The sequence below is a fragment of the Lissotriton vulgaris genome, chromosome 12 (genome assembly GCF_964263255.1).
Source record: "Lissotriton vulgaris chromosome 12, aLisVul1.2, whole genome shotgun sequence".
Classification (NCBI taxonomy): Eukaryota; Metazoa; Chordata; class Amphibia; order Caudata; family Salamandridae; genus Lissotriton; species Lissotriton vulgaris.
The window spans coordinates 447,332,676-447,351,250 of record NC_141700.1 but is presented as its reverse complement, the minus strand read 5'-3'; the positions used below and the strand labels follow the sequence as shown (position 1 = coordinate 447,351,250).

Below are 18,575 nucleotides of genomic sequence, written 5' to 3'. Positions count from 1 at the left end.
GCTTTTTCACTTTCATATTCTTTTCTAAGTTCACACACTTCTCTACTCAAACACTTAAGATGAATGAAGACCCTTCACTTATTCAAAAACACCTCTCTAATTTGAAGTTAACCCTATTCATATCATGTTAAACTATACCTTGCTGAAGAATGGATTAGTTGAATTCAACAATAGAGCGATCATTCACCTGTATCTTGTTCTTTGTCATTTTCTTTTCCCTTTTTCAATCAATGCATTCCTACAAAAATCTTCACAATACCAATCATTTTATTTAATTTTTAAGATAACTTATTCTAAAGTTCATAGAACCAGATGTTTACTCTTAAATTGTATTCAACATGTGTTTGATGAAAATTATTCGGAAAGCATGGAGAAAACAGTTAGGTGTTGCTGAGATTTGAACTCAGGATTTCCTATTTATGAGACAGGCGCTTTAACCACTAAGACACAGCACCAACGTTAATATTAAAAAATGCATAAATAATTTATTGTTGATGATGAAAATGTGTTTTCTGCTATAAATTCTTCTTTATATGTATTGTAATCTTAAACACGAAAAGATACTCAATCACTACGCAAGGATTAATATGTTTTAATAAACAGGTACTCTTATAAAACCCAATTTCATTTCTTGAATTCTTTACAAACCTTTTTTTTCATGAAGGTATTAATATTGCTCAAATCTAGGTAGAAATTTCATCTACTTCTTTCTCATAGATATGTATTTTTTTCATTTTGCAATAACAGTATTCATTCTATAATCTTGAAAATACTTGGGTTTTTATAAGGTTTAAGATGATCTGTTCAACAGTAAGATGAATCAGACTTTTATATTTTAATTGTATCGGGATAAGACCTAATGAAAATGATTTGTTATATAACAATGAGAAAAGCAAGGCACTGCTGAGAGTTGAACTCAGGATCTCCTGTTTACTAGACAGGCACTTTAACCAGCTAAGCCACAGCACCCACTTGATGCTAAATTTTGAAACACTTTTCTTTATGGTGTTCAAAAGAATATTGCTTTTTCACTTTCATATTCTTTTCTAAGTTCTTCTCTACTCAAACACTTAAGATGAATGAAGACTCTTCACTTATTCAAAAAACCTCTCTAATTTGAAGTTTACCCTATTCATATCATTTTAAAATATACCTTGCAAATGAATGGATTAGTTGAATTCAACAATAGAGTGATCATTCACCTCTATCTTGTTCTTTGTCATTTTCTTTTCCCTATTTCAGACAATGCATTCCTACAAAAATCTTCACAACACCAAGCATTTTATTTAATTTTTAAGATAACTTATTCTAAAGTTCATAGAACCAGATGTTTATTCTTAAATTGTATTCAACACTTGTTTGATGAAAATTATTCGGAAAGCATGGAGAAAACAGTTAGGTGCTCCTGAGATTTGAACTCAGGATTTCCTGTTTATGAGACAGGCGCTTTAACCACTAAGCCACAGCACCAACGTTAATAATAAAAAATGCATGAATAATTTATTGTTGATGATGAAAATGTGTTTTCTGCTATAAATTCTTCTTTATATGTATTGTAATCTTAAACACGAAAAGATACTCAATCACTATGCAAGGATTAATATGTTTTAATAAACAGGTACTCTTATAAAACCCAATTTCATTTCTTGAATTCTTTACAATTTTTTTCGTAAAGGTATTAATATTGCTCAAATCTAGGTAGAAATTTCTTCTGCGTCTTTCTCATAGATATGTAGTTTTTTTCATTTTGCAATAACAGTATTCATTCTATAATCTTGAAAATACTTGGGTTTTTATAAGGTTTAAGATGATCTTTTCAACAGTAAGATGAATCAGATTTTTATATTTTAATTGTATCGGAATAAGACCTAATGAAAATGATTTGTTATATAACAATGAGAAAAGCAAGGCGCTGCTGAGAGTTGAACTCAGGATCTCCTGTTTACTAGACAGGTGCTTTAACCAGCTAAGCCACAGCACCCACTTGATTCTTAAATTTGAAACACTTTTCTTTATGGAGTTCAAGAGAATATTGCTTTTTCACTTTCATATTCTTTACTAAGTTCACACACTTCTCTACTCAAACACTTAAGATGAATGAAGACTCTTCACTTATTCAAAAACACCTCTCTAATTTGAAGTTTACCCTATTCATATCATTTTAAAATATACCTTGCTAAAAAATGGATTAGTTGAATTCAACAATAGAGTGATCATTCACCTCTATCTTGTTCTTTGTCATTTTCTTTTCCCTATTTCAGACAATGCATTCCTACAAAAATCTTCACAACACCAAGCATTTTATTAAATTTTTAAGATAACTTATTCTAAAGTTCATAGAACCAGATGATTATTCTTAAATTGTATTCAACACTTGTTTGATGAAAATTATTCGGAAAGCATGGAGAAAACAGTTAGGTGCTGCTGAGATTTTAACTCAGGATTTCCTGTTTACGAGACATGCGCTTTAACCACTAAGCCACAGCACCAACGTTAATAGTAAAAAATGCATAAATAATTTATTGTTGACGATGAAAATGTGTTTTCTGCTATAAATTCTTCTTTATATGTATTGTAATCTTAAACACGAAAAGATACTCAATCACTACGCAAGGATTAATATGTTTTAATAAACAGGTACTCTTATAAAACCCAATTTCATTTCTTGAATTCTTTACAATTTTTTTTCATGAAAGTATTAATATTGCTCAAATCTAGGTAGAAATTTCATCTACGTCTTTCTCATAGATATGTAGTTTTTTTCATTTTGCAATAACAGTATTCATTCTATAATCTTGAAAATACTTGGGTTTTTATAAGGTTTAAGATGTTCTTTTCAACAGTAAGATGAATCAGACTTTTATATTTTAATTGTATTGGAATAAGACCTAATGAAAATGATTTTATATATAAATATGAGAAAGGCAAGGCACTGCTGAGAGATGAACTCAGGATCTCCTGTTTACTAGACAGGCGCTTTAACCAGCTCAGCCACAGCACCCACTTGGTTCTTAATTTTGAAACACTTTTCTTTATGGTGTTCAAGAGAATATTGCTTTTTCACTTTCATATTCTTTTCTAAGTTCACACACTTCTCTACTCAAACACTTAAGATGAATGAAGACTCTTCACTTATTCAAAAACACCTCTCTAATTTGAAGTTTACCCTATTCATATCATTTTAAAATATACCTTGCTAAAGAATGGATTAGTTGAATTCAACAATAGAGTGATCATTCACCTCTATCTTGTTCTTTGTCATTTTCTTTTCCCTATTTCAGACAATGCATTCCTACAAAAATCTTCACAACACCAAGCATTTTGTTAAATTTTTAAGATAACTTATTCTAAAGTTCATAGAACCAGATGTTTATTCTTAAATTGTATTCAACACTTGTTTGATGAAAATTATTCGGAAAGCATGGAGAAAACAGTTAGGTGCTGCTGAGATTTTAACTCAGGGTTTCCTGTTTACGAGACATGCGCTTTAACCACTAAGCCACAGCACCAATGTTAATAGTAAAAAATGCATAAATAATTTATTGTTGATGATGAAAATGTGTTTTCTGCTATAAATTCTTCTTTATATGTATTGTAATCTTAAACACGAAAAGATACTCAATCACTACGCAAGGATTAATATGTTTTAATAAACAGGTACTCTTATAAAACCCAATTTCATTTCTTGAATTCTTTACAATTTTTTTCATGAAAGTATTAATATTGCTCAAATCTAGGTAGAAATTTCATCTACTTCTTTCTCATAGATATGTAGTTTTTTTCATTTTGCAATAACAGTATTCATTCTATAATCTTGAAAATACTTGGGTTTTTATAAGGTTTAAGATGATCTTTTCAACAGTAAGATGAATCAGACTTTTATATTTTAATTGTATCGGAATAAGACCTAATGAAAATGATTTGTTATATAACAATGAGAAAAGCAAGGCACTGCTGAGAGTTGAACTCAGGATCTCCTGTTTACTAGACAGGCACTTTAACCAGCTAAGCCACAGCACCCACTTGATTCTTAATTTTGAAACACTTTTCTTTATGGTGTTCAAGAGAATATTGCTTTTTCACTTTCATATTCTTTTCTAAGTTCACACACTTCTCTACTCAAACACTTAAGATGAATGAAGACTCTTCACTTATTCAAAAACACCTCTCTAATTTGAAGTTAACCCTATTCATACCATTTTAAACTATACCTTGCTGAAGAATGGATTAGTTGAATTAAACAATAGAGCGATCATTCACCTGTATCTTGTTCTTTGTCATTTTCTTTGCCCTTTTTCAGTCAATGTATTCCTACAAAAATCTTCACAATACCAATCATTTTATTTAATTTTTAAGATAACTTATTCTAAAGTTCATAGAACCAGATGTTTATTCTTAAATTGTATTCAACATGTGTTTGATGAAAATTATTCGGAAAGCATGGAGAAAACAGTTAGGTGTTGCTGAGATTTGAACTCAGGATTTCCTATTTATGAGACAGGCGCTTTAACCGCTAAGCGACAGCACCAACGTTAATAGTAAAAAATGCATACATAATTTATTGTTGATGATGAAAATGTTTTTTCTGCTATAAATTCTTCTTTATATGTATTGTAATCTTAAACACGAAAAGATACTCAATCACTACGCAAGGATTAATATGTTTTAATAAACAGGTACTCTTATAAAACCCAATTTCATTTCTTGAATTCTTTACCATTTTTTTCGTAAAGGTATTAATATTGCTCAAATCTAGGTAGAAATTTCTTCTACGTCTTTCTCATAGATAAGTAGTTTTTTTCATTTTGCAATAACAGTATTCATTCTATAATCTTGAAAATACTTGGGTTTTTATAAGGTTTAAGATGATCTTTTCAACAGTAAGATGAATCAGACTTTTATATTTTAATTGTATCGGAATAAGACCTAATGAAAATGATTTGTTTTATAACAATGAGAAAAGCAAGGCGCTGCTGAGAGTTGAACTCAGGATCTCCTGTTTACTAGACAGGCGCTTTAACCAGCTAAGCCACAGCACCCACTTGATTCTTAAATTTGAAACACTTTTCTTTATGGTGTTCAAGGGAATATTGCTTTTTCACTTTAATATTCTTTACTAAGTTCACACACTTCTCTACTCAAACACTTAAGATGAATGAAGACTCTTCACTTATTCAAAAACACCTCTCTAATTTGAAGTTTACCCTATTCATATCATTTTAAAATATACCTTGCTAAAGAATGGATTAGTTGAATTCAACAATAGAGTGATCATTCACCTCTGTCTTGTTCTTTGTCATTTTCTTTTCCCTATTTCAGACAATGCATTCCTACAAAAATCTTCACAACACCAAGCATTTTATTAAATTTTTAAGATAACTTATTCTAAAGTTCATAGAACCAGATGATTATTCTTAAATTGTATTCAACACTTGTTTGATGAAAATTATTCAGAAAGCATGGAGAAAACAGTTAGGTGCTGCTGAGATTTTAACTCAGGATTTCCTGTTTACGAGACATGCGCTTTAACCACTAAGCCACAGCACCAACGTTAATAGTAAAAAATGCATAAATAATTTATTGTTGACAATGAAAATGTGTTTTCTGCTATAAATTCTTCTTTATATGTATTGTAATCTTAAACACGAAAAGATACTCAATCACTATGCAAGGATTAATATGTTTTAATAAACAGGTACTCTTATAAAACCCAATTTCATTTCTTGAATTCTTTACAATTTTTTTTCATGAAAGTATTAATATTGCTCAAATCTAGGTAGAAATTTCATCTACGTCTTTCTCATAGATATGTAGTTTTTTTCATTTTGCAATAACAGTATTCATTCTATAATCTTGAAAATACTTGGGTTTTTATAAGGTTTAAGATGATCTTTTCAACAGTAAGATGAATCAGACTTTTATATTTTAATTGTATCGGAATAAGACCTAAAGAAAATGATTTGTTATATAACAATGAGAAAAGCAAGGCGCTGCTGAGAGTTGAACTCAGGATCTCCGGTTTACTAGACAGGCGCTTTAACAAGCTAAGCCACAGCACCCACTTTATTCTTAAATTTGAAACACTTTTCTTTATGGTGTTCAAGAGAATGTTGCTTTTTCACTTTCATATTCTTTACTAAGTTCACACACTTCTCTACTCAAACACTCAAGATGAATAAAGACTCTTCACTTATTCAAAAACACCTCTCTAATTTGAAGTTTACCCTATTCATATCATTTTAAAATATACCTTGCTAAAGAATGGATTAGTTGAATTCAACAATAGAGTGATCATTCACCTCTATCTTGTTCTTTGTCATTTTCTTTTCCCTATTTCAGACAATGCATTCCTACAAAAATCTTCACAACACCAAGCATTTTATTACATTTTTAAGATAACTTATTTTAAAGTTCATAGAACCAGATGTTTATTCTTAAATTGTATTCAACACTTGTTTGATGAAAATTATTCGGAAAGCATGGAGAAAACAGTTAGGTGCTGCTGAGATTTTAACTCAGGATTTCCTGTTTACGAGACATGCGCTTTAGCCACTAAGCCACAGCACCAACGTTAATAGTAAAAAATGCATAAATAATTTATTGTTGACGATGAAAATGTGTTTTCTGCTATAAATTCTTCTTTATATGTATTGTAATCTTAAACACGAAAAGATACTCAATATCTACGCAAGGATTAATATGTTTTAATAAACAGGTACTCTTATAAAACCCAATTTCACATGTTGAATACAATTTAAGAATAAACATCTGGTTCTATGAACTTTAGAATAAGTTATCTTTAAAATTAAATAAAATGATTGGTATTGTGAAGATTTTTGCGGAATGCATTGACTGAAAAAGGGAAAAGAAAATGACAAAGAACAAGATAGAGGTGAATGATCACTCTATTGTTGAATTCAACTAATCCATTCTTTAGCAAGGTATATTTTAAAATGATATGAATAGGGTAAACTTCAAATTAGAGAGGTGTTTTTGAATAAGTGAATAGTCTTCATTCATCTTAAGTGTTTGAGTAGAGAAGTGTGTGAACTTAGTAAAGAATATGAAAGTGAAAAAGCAATATTCTCTTGAACACCATAAAGAAAAGTGTTTCAAAATTAAGAACCAAGTGGGTGCTGTGGCTTAGCTGGTTAAAGCGCCTGTCTAGTAAACCGGAGATCCTGAGTTCAACTCTCAGCAGCGCCTTGCTTTTCTCATTGTTATATAACAAATCAATTTCATTAGGTCTTATTCCGATACAATTAAAATATAAAAGTCTGATTCATCTTACTGTTGAAAAGATCATCTTAAACCTTATAAAAACCCAAGTATTTTCAAGATTATAGAATGAATACTGTTATTGCAAAATGAAAAAACGACATATCTATGAGAAAGACGTACATGAAATTTCTACCTAGATTTGAGCAATATTAATACCTTCATGAAAAAAATTGTAAAGAATTCAAGAAATGAAATTGGGTTTTATAAGAGTACCTGTGTATTAAAACATATTAATCCTTGAATAGTGATTGAGTATCTTTTCGTGTTTAAGATTACAATACATATAAAGAAGAGTTTATAGCAGAAAACACATTTTCATCATCAACAATAAATTATTTATGCATTTTTTACTATTAACGTTGGTGCTGTGGCTTAGTGGTTAAAGCGCCTGTCTCGTAAATAGGAAATCCTGAGTTCAAATCTCAGTAACACCTAACTGTTTTCTTCATGCTTTCCGAATAATTTTCATCAAACAAGTGTTGAATACAATTTAAGAATAAACATCTGGTTCTATGAACTTTAGAATAAGTTATCTTAAGAATTTAATAAAATGCTTGGTGTTGTGAAGATTTTTGTAGGAATGCATTGTCTGAAATAGGGAAAAGAAAATGACAAAGAACAAGATAGAGGTGAATGATCACTCTATTGTTGAATTCAACTAATCCATTCTTTAGCAAGGTATATTTTAAAATGATATGAATAGGGTAAACTTCAAATTAGAGAGGTGTTTTTGAATAAGTGAAGAGTCTTCATTCATCTTAAGTGTTTGAGTAGAGAAGTGTGTGAACTTAGTAAAGAATATGAAAGTGAAATAGCAATATTCTCTTGAACACCATAAAGAAAAGTGTTTCAAAATTAAGAACCAAGTGGGTGCTGTGGCTTAGCTGGTTAAAGCGCCTGTCTAGTAAACCGGAGATCCTGAGTTTAACTCTCAGCAGCGCCTTGCTTTTCTCATTGTTATATAACAAATCATTTTCATTAGGTCTTATTCCGATACAATTAAAATATATAAGTCTGATTCATCTTACTGTTGAAAAGATCATCTTAAACCTTATAAAAACCCAAGTATTTTCAAGATTATAGAATGAATACTGTTATTGCAAAATGAAAAAACTACATATCTATGAGAAAGACGTACATGAAATTTCTACCTAGATTTGAGCAATATTAATACCTTGATGAAACAAAATTTTAAAGAATTCAAGAAATGAAATTGGGTTTTATAAGAGTACCTGTTTATTAAAACATATTAATCCTTGCGTAGTGATTGAGTATCTTTTCGTGTTTAAGATTACAATAAATATAAAGAAGAATTTATAGCAGGAAACATATTTTCATCATCAACAATAAATTATTTATGCATTTTTTACTATTAACGTTGGTGCTGTGGCTTAGTGGTTTAAGCGCCTGTCTCGTAAACAGGAAATCCTGAGTTCAACTCTCAGCAGCACCTAACTGTTTTCTCCATGCTTTCCGAAGTATTTTCATCAAACACATGTTGAATACAATTTAAGAATAAACACCTGGTTCTATGAACTTTAGAATAAGTTATCTTAAAAATTAAATAAAATGATTGGTATTTTGAAGATTTTTGTAGGAATGCATTGACTGAAATAGGGAAAAAAGAAAATGACAAAGAACAAGATAGAGTTGAATGATCACTCTATTGTTGAATTCACCTAATCCATTCTTCAGCAAGGTATAGTTTAAAATGATATGAATAGGGTAAACTTCAAATTAGAGAGGTGTTTTTGAATAAATGAAGAGTCTTCATTCATCTTAAGTGTTTGAGTAGAGAAGTGTGTTAACTTAGAAAAGAATATGAAAGTGAAAAAGCAATATTCTCTTGAACACCATAAAGAAAAGTGTTTCAAAATTAAGAATCAAGTGGGTGCTGTGGCTTAGCTGGTTAAAGTGCCTGTCTAGTAAACAGGAGATCCTGAGTTCAACTCTAAGCAGTGCCTTGCTTTTCTTATTGTTATATAACAAATCAATTTCATTAGGTCTTATTCCGATACAATTAAAATATAAAAGTCTGATTCATCTTACTGTTGAAAAGATCATCTTAAACCTTATAAAAACCCAAGTATTTTCAAGATTATAGAATGAATACTGTTATTGCAAAATGAAAAAAACTACATATCTATGAGAAAGACGTAGAAGAAATTTCTACCTAGATTTGAGCAATATTAATACCTTTACGAAAAAAAATTGTAAAGAATTCAAGAAATGAAATTGGGTTTTATAAGAGTACCTGTTTATTAAAACATATTAATCCTTGCGTAGTGATTGAGTATCTTTTCGTGTTTAAGATTACAATACATATATAGAAGAATATATAGCAGAAAACACATTTTCATCATCAACAATAAATTATTTATGCATTTTTTACTATTAACGTTGGTGCTGTGGCTTAGTGGTTAAAGCGTATGTCTCGTAAACAGGAAATCCTGAGTTAAAATCTCAGCAGCACCTAACTGTTTTCTCCATGCTTTCCGAATAATTTTCATCAAACACATGTTGAATACAATTTAAGAATAAACATCTGGTTCTATGAACTTTAGAATAAGTTATCTTAAAAATTTAATAAAATGCTTGGTGTTGTGAAGATTTTTGTAGGAATGCATTGTCTGAAATAGGGAAAAGAAAATGACAAAGAACAAGATAGAGGTGAATGATCACTCTATTGTTGAATTCAACTAATCCATTCTTTAGCAAGGTATATTTTAAAATGATATGAATAGGGTAAACTTCAAATTAGAGAGGTGTTTTTGAATAAGTGAAGAGTCTTCATTCATCTTAAGTGTTTGAGTAGAGAAGTGTGTGAACTTAGAAAAGAATATGAAAGTGAAAAAGCTATATTCTCTTGAACACCATAAAGAAAAGTGTTTCAAAATTAAGAACCAAGTGGTTGCTGTGGCTGAGCTGGTTAAAGCGCCTGTCTAGTAAACAGGAGATCCTGAGTTCATCTCTCAGCAGTGCCTTGCCTTTCTCATATTTATATATAAAATCATTTTCATTAGGTCTTATTCCGATACAATTAAAATATAAAAGTCTGATTCATCTTACTGTTGAAAAGATCATCTTAAACCTTATAAAAACCCAAGTATTTTCAAGATTATAGAATGAATACTGTTATTGCAAAATGAAAAAAACTACATATCTATGAGAAAGACGTAGATGAAATTTCTACCTAGATTTGAGCAATATTAATACCTTTATGAAAAAAATTGTAAAGAATTCAAGAAATGAAATTGGGTTTTATAAGAGTACCTGTTTATTAAAACATATTAATCCTTGCGTAGTGATTGAGTATCTTTTCGTGTTTAAGATTACAATACATATAAAGAAGAATTTATAGCAGAAAACACATTTTCATCATCAACAATAAATTATTTATGCATTTTTTACTATTAACGTTGGTGCTGTGGCTTAGTGGTTAAAGCGCATGTCTCGTAAACAGGAAATCCTGAGTTAAAATCTCAGCAGCACCTAACTGTTTTCTCCATGCTTTCCGAATAATTTTCATCAAACAAGTGTTGAATACAATTTAAGAATAAACATCTGGTTCTATGAACTTTAGAATAAGTTATCTTAAAAATTTAATAAAATGCTTGGTGTTGTGAAGATTTTTGTAGGAATGCATTGTCTGAAATAGGGAAAAGAAAATGACAAAGAACAAGATAGAGGTGAATGATCACTCTATTGTTGAATTCAACTAATCCATTTTTAGCAAGGTATATTTTAAAATGATATGAATAGGGTAAACTTCAAATTAGAGAGGTGTTTTTGAATAAGTGAAGAGTCTTCATTCATCTTAAGTGTTTGAGTAGAGAAGTGTGTGAACTTAGTAAAGAATATGAAAGTGAAATAGCAATATTCTCTTGAACACCATAAAGAAAAGTGTTTCAAAATTAAGAACCAAGTGGGTGCTGTGGCTTAGCTGGTTAAAGCGCCTGTCTAGTAAACCGGAGATCCTGAGTTCAACTCTCAGCAGCGCCTTGCTTTTCTCATTGTTATATAACAAATCATTTTCATTAGGTCTTATTCCGATACAATTAAAATATAAAAGTCTGATTCATCTTACTGTTGAAAAGATCATCTTAAACCTTATAAAAACCCAAGTATTTTCAAGATTATAGAATGAATACTGTTATTGCAAAATAAAAAAAACTACATATCTATGAGAAAGACGTAGATGAAATTTCTACCTAGATTTGAGCAATATTAATACCGTTATGAAAAAAATTGTAAAGAATTCAAGAAATGAAATTGGGTTTATAAGAGTACCTGTTTATTAAAACATATTAATCCTTGCGTAGTGATTGAGTATCTTTTCGTGTTTAAGATTACAATACATATATAGAAGAATTTATAGCAGAAAACACATTTTCATCATCAACAATAAATTATTTATGCATTTTTTACTATTAACGTTGGTGCTGTGGCTTAGTGGTTAAAGCGCCTGTCTCATAAATAGGAAATCCTGAGTTCAAATCTCAGCAACACCTAACTGTTTTCTCCATGCTTTCCGAATAATTTTCATCAAACACATGTTGAATACAATTTAAGAATAAACATCTGGTTCTATGAACTTTAGAATAAGTTATCTTAAAAATTAAATAAAATGCTTGGTATTGTTAAGATTTTTGTAGGAATGCATTGACTGAAATAGGGAAAAGAAAATGACAATGAACAAGATAGAGGTGAGTGATCACTCTATTGTTGAATTCAACTAATCCATTCTACAGCAAGGTATATTTAAAATGATATGAATAGGGTAAACTTCAAATTAGAGAGGTTTTTTGAATAAGTGAAGAGTCTTCATTCATCTTAAGTGTTTGAGTAGAGAAGTGTGTAAACTTAGAAAAGAATATGAAAGTGAAAAAGCAATATTCTCTTGAACACCATAAAGAAAAGTGTTTCAAAGTTAAGAATCAAGTGGATGCTGTGGCTTAGCTGGTTAAAGCGCCTGTCTAGTAAACAGGAGATCCTGAGTTCAACTCTCTCCAGCGCCTTGCTTTTCTCATTGTTATATAACAAATCATTTTCATTAGGTCTTATTCCGATACAATTAGAATATAAAAGTCTGATTCATCTTACTGTTGAAAAGATCATCTTAAACCTTATGAAAACCCAAGTATTTTCAAGATTATAGAATGAATACTGTTATTGCAAAATGAAAAAAATACATATCTATGAGAAAGAAGTAGATGAAATTTTTACCTAGATTTGAGCAATATTAATACTTTCATGAAAAAAATCTGTAAATAATTCAAGAAATGAAATTGGGTTTTATAAGAGTACCTGTTTATTAAAACATACTAATCCTTGCGTAGTGATTGAGTATCTTTTCATGTTTAAGATTACAATATATATAAAGAAGAATTTACAGCAGAAAACACATTTTTATCATCAACAGTAAATTATTTATGCATTTTTTACTATTACCGTTGGTGCTGTGGCTTAGTGGTTAAAGCGCCTGTCACGTACACAGGAAATCCTGAGTTCAAATCTCAGGAGCACCTAACTGTTTTCTCCATGCTTTCCGAATAATTTTCATCAAACAAGTGTTGAATACAATTTAAGAATAAACATCTGGTTCTATGAACTTTAGAATAAGTTATCTTAAAAATTAAATAAAATGCTTGGTATTGTGAAGATTTTTGTAGGAATGCATTGACTGAAATAGGGAAAAGAAAATGACAAAGAACAAGATAGAGGTGAATGATCACTCTATTGTTGAATTCAACTAATCCATTCTTTAGCAAGGTATATTTTAAAATGATATGAATAGGGTAAACTTCAAATTAGAGAGGTTTATTGAATAAGTGAAGAGTCTTCATTCATCTTAAGTGTTTGAGTAGAGAAGAACTTAGAAAAGAATATGAAAGTGAAAAAGCAATATTCTTTTGAACACCATAAAGAAAAGTGTTTCAAAATTTAGCATCAAGTGGGTGCTGTGGCTTAGCTGGTTGAAGTGCCTGTCTAGTAAACAGGAGATCCTGAGTTCAACTCTCAGCAGTGCCTTGCTTTTCTCATTGTTATATAACAAATCATTTTTATTAGGTCTTATCCCGATACAATTAAAATATAAAAGTCTGATTCATCTTACTGTTGAACAGATCATCTTAAACCTTATAAAAACCCAAGTATTTTCAAGATTATAGAATGAATACTGTTATTGCAAAATGAAAAAAATACATATCTATGAGAAAGAAGTAGATGAAATTTCTACCTAGATTTGAGCAATATTAATACCTTCATGAAAAAAAAGGTTTGTAAAGAATTCAAGAAATGAAATTGGGTTTTATAAGAGTACCTGTTTATTAAAACATATTAATCCTTGCGTAGTGATTGAGTATCTTTTCGTGTTTAAGATTACAATACATATAAAGAAGAATTTATAGCAGAAAACACATTTTCATCATCAACAATAAATTATTTATGCATTTTTTACTATTAACGTTGGTGCTGTGTCTTAGTGGTTAAAGCGCCTGTCTCAGGAAATCCTGAGTTCAAATCTCAGCAACACCTAACTGTTTTCTCCATGCTTTCCGAATAATTTTCATCAAACACATGTTGAATACAATTTAAGAGTAAACATCTGGTTCTATGAACTTTAGAATAAGTTATCTTAAAAATTAAATAAAATGATTGGTATTGTGAAGATTTTTGTAGGAATGCATTGATTGAAAAAGGGAAAAGAAAATGACAAAGAACAAGATACAGGTGAATGATCGCTCTATTGTTGAATTCAACTAATCCATTCTTCAGCAAGGTATAGTTTAAAATGATATGAATAGGGTTAACTTCAAATTAGAGAGGTGTTTTTGAATAAGTGAAGAGTCTTCATTCATCTTAAGTGTTTGAGTAGAGAAGTGTGTGAACTTAGAAAAGAATATGAAAGTGAAAAAGCAATATTCTCTTGAACACCATAAAGAAAAGTGTTTCAAAATTAAGAATCAAGTGGGTGCTGTGGCTTAGCTGGTTAAAGTGCTTGTCTAGTAAACAGGAGATCCTGAGTTCAACTCTCAGCAGTGCCTTGCTTTTCTCATTGTTATATAACAAATCATTTTCATTAGGTCTTATTCCGATACAATTAAAATATAAAAGTCTGATTCATCTTACTGTTGAAAAGATCATCTTAAACCTTATAAAAACCCAAGTATTTTCAAGATTATAGAATGAATACTGTTATGTTATGTTATGTTATGTTAACTATTTTTTATATAGCGCGCGGATGCCGCAGCCAAGAGGCGTCCCGGCGCTAGGAGATCTGAATAACACAACACGATTAAGAAAGCTGGACAAGAAACAGACTAAACTGTGGAAAAAAGAAAAGTCTTCAAGGTCTTCCTAAAAAGAAGCAGATCTGAAATTGAGCGTAGTGGAGCTGGAAGAGAATTCCAAAGAGCAGCCGCCAGCACTGAAAACGAGCGACCACCCACTCTAGCCCTTTTAAAACGGGGCACTATGGCAAGGTTAAGACTAGCAGAGCGAAGAGCTCTGGCAGGAGCATAGTGCAGAATAGTCTGTGCAAGAATCGGGGGAGAGGCTAGGTTGAGGATTTTAAAAGTTAAGCAGAGGGCTTTAAACTTAACTCTTTGCTCAATCGGAAGCCAATGAAGATTGCGGATGGTTTGGCGAGCTGAGACAAATTTCGGGAGGCCGACAAGCATCCTAGCCGCCGCGTTCTGAACCCTCTGGAGACGGGACAGTTCGGCCTGGTTTAAGCCCAAAAACAGAGAGTTGGCATAGTCCAGTCTGGTAAGAACCAGAGCCTGGACCATGATCTGTCTGAACTGTTATTGCAAAATAAAAAAAACTACATATCTATGAGAAAGACGTAGATGAAATTTCTACCTAGATTTGAGCAATATTAATACCGTTATGAAAAAAATTGTAAAGAATTCAAGAAATGAAATTGGGTTTATAAGAGTACCTGTTTATTAAAACATATTAATCCTTGCGTAGTGATTGAGTATCTTTTTGTGTTTAAGATTACAATACATATATAGAAGAATTTATAGCAGAAAACACATTTTCATCATCAACAATAAATTATTTATGCATTTTTTACTATTAACGTTGGTGCTGTGGCTTAGTGGTTAAAGCGCCTGTCACGTACACAGGAAATCCTGAGTTCAAATCTCAGGAGCACCTAACTGTTTTCTCCATGCTTTCCGAATAATTTTCATCAAACAAGTGTTGAATACAATTTAAGAATAAACATCTGGTTCTATGAACTTTAGAATAAGTTATCTTAAAAATTAAATAAAATGCTTGGTATTGTGAAGATTTTTGTAGGAATGCATTGACTGAAATAGGGAAAAGAAAATGACAAAGAACAAGATAGAGGTGAATGATCACTCTATTGTTGAATTCAACTAATCCATTCTTTAGCAAGGTATATTTTAAAATGATATGAATAGGGTAAACTTCAAATTAGAGAGGTTTATTGAATAAGTGAAGAGTCTTCATTCATCTTAAGTGTTTGAGTAGAGAAGAACTTAGAAAAGAATATGAAAGTGAAAAAGCAATATTCTTTTGAACACCATAAAGAAAAGTGTTTCAAAATTTAGCATCAAGTGGGTGCTGTGGCTTAGCTGGTTGAAGTGCCTGTCTAGTAAACAGGAGATCCTGAGTTCAACTCTCAGCAGTGCCTTGCTTTTCTCATTGTTATATAACAAATCATTTTTATTAGGTCTTATCCCGATACAATTAAAATATAAAAGTCTGATTCATCTTACTGTTGAACAGATCATCTTAAACCTTATAAAAACCCAAGTATTTTCAAGATTATAGAATGAATACTGTTATTGCAAAATGAAAAAAATACATATCTATGAGAAAGAAGTAGATGAAATTTCTACCTAGATTTGAGCAATATTAATACCTTCATGAAAAAAAAGGTTTGTAAAGAATTCAAGAAATGAAATTGGGTTTTATAAGAGTACCTGTTTATTAAAACATATTAATCCTTGCGTAGTGATTGAGTATCTTTTCGTGTTTAAGATTACAATACATATAAAGAAGAATTTATAGCAGAAAACACATTTTCATCATCAACAATAAATTATTTATGCATTTTTTACTATTAACGTTGGTGCTGTGTCTTAGTGGTTAAAGCGCCTGTCTCATAAATAGGAAATCCTGAGTTCAAATCTCAGCAACACCTAACTGTTTTCTCCATGCTTTCCGAATAATTTTCATCAAACACATGTTGAATACAATTTAAGAGTAAACATCTGGTTCTATGAACTTTAGAATAAGTTATCTTAAAAATTAAATAAAATGATTGGTATTGTGAAGATTTTTGTAGGAATGCATTGATTGAAAAAGGGAAAAGAAAATGACAAAGAACAAGATACAGGTGAATGATCGCTCTATTGTTGAATTCAACTAATCCATTCTTCAGCAAGGTATAGTTTAAAATGATATGAATAGGGTTAACTTCAAATTAGAGAGGTGTTTTTGAATAAGTGAAGAGTCTTCATTCATCTTAAGTGTTTGAGTAGAGAAGTGTGTGAACTTAGAAAAGAATATGAAAGTGAAAAAGCAATATTCTCTTGAACACCATAAAGAAAAGTGTTTCAAAATTAAGAATCAAGTGGGTGCTGTGGCTTAGCTGGTTAAAGTGCTTGTCTAGTAAACAGGAGATCCTGAGTTCAACTCTCAGCAGTGCCTTGCTTTTCTCATTGTTATATAACAAATCATTTTCATTAGGTCTTATTCCGATACAATTAAAATATAAAAGTCTGATTCATCTTACTGTTGAAAAGATCATCTTAAACCTTATAAAAACCCACGTATTTTCAAGATTATAGAATGAATACTGTTATGTTATGTTATGTTATGTTAACTATTTTTTATATAGCGCGCGGATGCCGCAGCCAAGAGGCGTCCCGGCGCTAGGAGATCTGAATAACACAACACGATTAAGAAAGCTGGACAAGAAACAGACTAAACTGTGGACAAAAGAAAAGTCTTCAAGGTCTTCCTAAAAAGAAGCAGATCTGAAATTGAGCGTAGTGGAGCTGGAAGAGAATTCCAAAGAGCAGCCGCCAGCACTGAAAACGAGCGACCACCCACTCTAGCCCTTTTAAAACGGGGCACTATGGCAAGGTTAAGACTAGCAGAGCGAAGAGCTCTGGCAGGAGCATAGTGCAGAATAGTCTGTGCAAGAATCGGGGGAGAGGCTAGGTTGAGGATTTTAAAAGTTAAGCAGAGGGCTTTAAACTTAACTCTTTGCTCAATCGGAAGCCAATGAAGATTGCGGATGGTTTGGCGAGCTGAGACAAATTTCGGGAGGCCGACAAGCATCCTAGCCGCCGCGTTCTGAACCCTCTGGAGACGGGACAGTTCGGCCTGGTTTAAGCCCAAAAACAGAGAGTTGGCATAGTCCAGTCTGGTAAGAACCAGAGCCTGGACCATGATCTGTCTGAACTGTTATTGCAAAATAAAAAAAACTACATATCTATGAGAAAGACGTAGATGAAATTTCTACCTAGATTTGAGCAATATTAATACCGTTATGAAAAAAATTGTAAAGAATTCAAGAAATGAAATTGGGTTTATAAGAGTACCTGTTTATTAAAACATATTAATCCTTGCGTAGTGATTGAGTATCTTTTCGTGTTTAAGATTACAATACATATATAGAAGAATTTATAGCAGAAAACACATTTTCATCATCAACAATAAATTATTTATGCATTTTTTACTATTAACGTTGGTGCTGTGGCTTAGTGGTTAAAGCGCCTGTCTCATAAATAGGAAATCCTGAGTTCAAATCTCAGCAACACCTAACTGTTTTCTCCATGCTTTCCGAATAATTTTCATCAAACACATGTTGAATACAATTTAAGAATAAACATCTGGTTCTATGAACTTTAGAATAAGTTATCTTAAAAATTAAATAAAATGCTTGGTATTGTGAAGATTTTTGTAGGAATGCATTGACTGAAATAGGGAAAAGAAAATGACAATGAACAAGATAGAGGTGAGTGATCACTCTATTGTTGAATTCAACTAATCCATTCTACAGCAAGGTATATTTAAAATGATATGAATAGGGTAAACTTCAAATTAGAGAGGTTTTTTGAATTAGAGAAGAGTCTTCATTCATCTTAAGTGTTTGAGTAGAGAAGTGTGTAAACTTAGAAAAGAATATGAAAGTGAAAAAGCAATATTCTCTTGAACACCATAAAGAAAAGTGTTTCAAAGTTAAGAATCAAGTGGATGCTGTGGCTTAGCTGGTTAAAGCGCCTGTCTAGTAAACAGGAGATCCT

General features: G+C 31.1%; 8 non-coding genes across 8 annotated transcripts; 3 read left to right on the top strand and 5 right to left on the bottom strand.

Moving 5' to 3' along the window:
- Nucleotides 1-895: 895 nt before the first annotated feature.
- On the bottom strand, nucleotides 896-969 carry TRNAT-AGU (transfer RNA threonine (anticodon AGU)). The gene has a single exon. It is a non-coding gene; the product is annotated as a tRNA-Thr (tRNA).
- A 428-nt stretch (nucleotides 970-1,397) lies between these two features.
- TRNAM-CAU (transfer RNA methionine (anticodon CAU)) lies at nucleotides 1,398-1,470 on the bottom strand. The gene has a single exon. It is a non-coding gene; the product is annotated as a tRNA-Met (tRNA).
- Nucleotides 1,471-1,907: 437 nt separating this feature from the next.
- TRNAT-AGU (transfer RNA threonine (anticodon AGU)) lies at nucleotides 1,908-1,981 on the bottom strand. Its single transcript has one exon. It is a non-coding gene; the product is annotated as a tRNA-Thr (tRNA).
- A 1,965-nt stretch (nucleotides 1,982-3,946) lies between these two features.
- Nucleotides 3,947-4,020, bottom strand: TRNAT-AGU (transfer RNA threonine (anticodon AGU)). Its single transcript has one exon. It is a non-coding gene; the product is annotated as a tRNA-Thr (tRNA).
- A 945-nt stretch (nucleotides 4,021-4,965) lies between these two features.
- Nucleotides 4,966-5,039, bottom strand: TRNAT-AGU (transfer RNA threonine (anticodon AGU)). Its single transcript has one exon. It is a non-coding gene; the product is annotated as a tRNA-Thr (tRNA).
- Nucleotides 5,040-8,661: 3,622 nt separating this feature from the next.
- On the top strand, nucleotides 8,662-8,734 carry TRNAT-CGU (transfer RNA threonine (anticodon CGU)). Its single transcript has one exon. It is a non-coding gene; the product is annotated as a tRNA-Thr (tRNA).
- A 2,985-nt stretch (nucleotides 8,735-11,719) lies between these two features.
- TRNAM-CAU (transfer RNA methionine (anticodon CAU)) lies at nucleotides 11,720-11,792 on the top strand. The gene has a single exon. It is a non-coding gene; the product is annotated as a tRNA-Met (tRNA).
- Nucleotides 11,793-18,018: 6,226 nt separating this feature from the next.
- Nucleotides 18,019-18,091, top strand: TRNAM-CAU (transfer RNA methionine (anticodon CAU)). Its single transcript has one exon. It is a non-coding gene; the product is annotated as a tRNA-Met (tRNA).
- Nucleotides 18,092-18,575: the final 484 nt, after the last annotated feature.